Here is a 1,863-nt window from a genome sequence, read left to right as displayed (position 1 = left end):
CGAAGAGTTAGTCGAATCAACCGACGATCCTTGGATCAAACGCCTTAACGTCTTGTGGGATATGCGCTTTGAACAACGTGAACCACCCACTGAAGATAAAGTGATCCAGGTCAACATGGGAGATGAGTCTGACCCCAAACCTATCTTTATAGCCGAAGACTTATCATCATCCGAAAAAGATGACCTTATATCTCTCATCCGAGAATATATAGATGTCTTCGCTTGGAATTATGAAGATATGCCTGGCCTTGACCCGAAGGTTGCCATGCATCGTCTCAATATCGATCCGGATGTAAAACCCGTTAAACAACAACAACGCAGGTTTCGTCCAGAGATCATGGAATCAATTGAGTCAGAAGTTAAAAAGCTTATAGACTCGGGTTTTGTTAGGGAAGAACAACACCCTGACTGGGTGGCCAACATTGTTCCAGTTCCCAAGAAGAACGGTAAGGTCCGGATATGCATTGATTTCCGCGATCTTAACGCAGCCTGTCCAAAAGACGAGTTTCCTCTTCCTATCACTGATGTCATGATTGACAATACTTACGGATATGAAATGATGTCTTTTATGGACGGATTCTCCGGGTACAATCAGATCAAGATGCACCCGGACGACAAAAAACACACTGCTTTTAGAACACCACTGGGGGTGTATTGCTACACAGTGATGCCCTTCGGCTTAAAAAATGCAGGTGCAACTTATCAACGTGCAATGAACACAATCTTTCACGAACACCTACGAAAGAAGATCGAGTGCTACGTTGATGACATAGCAGTAAAGAGCCAATGTAAAGACGATTATCTTACAGATCTGAAGACAATGTTCGAAATCATGCGAGCACATCAGCTGAAGATGAACCCGACAAAATCATTCCTCGGAGTTTCAAGTGGGAAATTCCTGGGATTTATCGTTACTTCCAAGGGAATCTCTCTTGATCCAGAAAAAGTGCGTGCCATTCAAGACATGCCACCTCCGAAGAATCTCAAAGAGCTCAGAGGTTTGCAAGGCAGACTGGCCTACATTCGAAGATTCATATCAAATCTTTCAGGGCGCTGCCAACCTTTCTCTAAGCTCATGAAGAAAGGAATATCCTTTGTTTGGGATGCAGAGTGTCAAAGAGCATTCGAGGAGATTAAGAGATATCTAACTCAACCGCCAGTTCTCGTGGCCCCAATATCAGGAAAACCATTCCTGTTGTATGTGAGGGCCATGGATCATTCTCTTGGTGCTTTGTTAGCTCAGAACAATGATCAAGGTCAAGAGCAAGCCATCTATTACCTGAGCAGGACTATGATGGGAGCTGAACACCGGTACAATCCGGTCGAAAAAGAATGTCTCGCCTTGGTATTCGCAATTCAAAAGATGCGACATTACCTAGTTGGACAGACCATTCAGGTCATCTCTAAGGTAAATCCTTTGAGAGTTCTGATGACAAAACCATCATCTCTAAATTGCCGGCTTGCAAAATGGGCCATTCTCTTGTCGCAATACGACATGCAGTTCATGCCTCAAAAGGCGGTCAAGGGCCAAGCACTGGCAGACTTCTTAGCCGATCATCCAGTTCTCTTTAATCGAACCTTGCACCAACAATGTAGCCGAGTATAATGCTCTGGTATTAGGAATGCAATGTGCTGAACAACTTAATATTCAGCACCTCGAGGCTTACGGTGACTCTCAGCTCATCGTTAATCAAGTCCGAGGAGAATATGAAGTACGTCATGAGGATTTGATCCCGTATTACTTCGCAGTTCTAGAGCAAACTCTGCGTTGCAGCACTTGAACACAGAGAGCAGACCCTGCGTTACAACACTTGAACGCAGAGGGTAAACCTTGCGTCACAACACGTGAACGCAAAGGTTGAA

Source organism: Asparagus officinalis, chromosome 5, assembly GCF_001876935.1.
Source record: "Asparagus officinalis chromosome 5, Aspof.V1, whole genome shotgun sequence".
Taxonomy (NCBI): domain Eukaryota; kingdom Viridiplantae; phylum Streptophyta; class Magnoliopsida; order Asparagales; family Asparagaceae; genus Asparagus; species Asparagus officinalis.
This window is presented reverse-complemented; position numbering follows the sequence as displayed.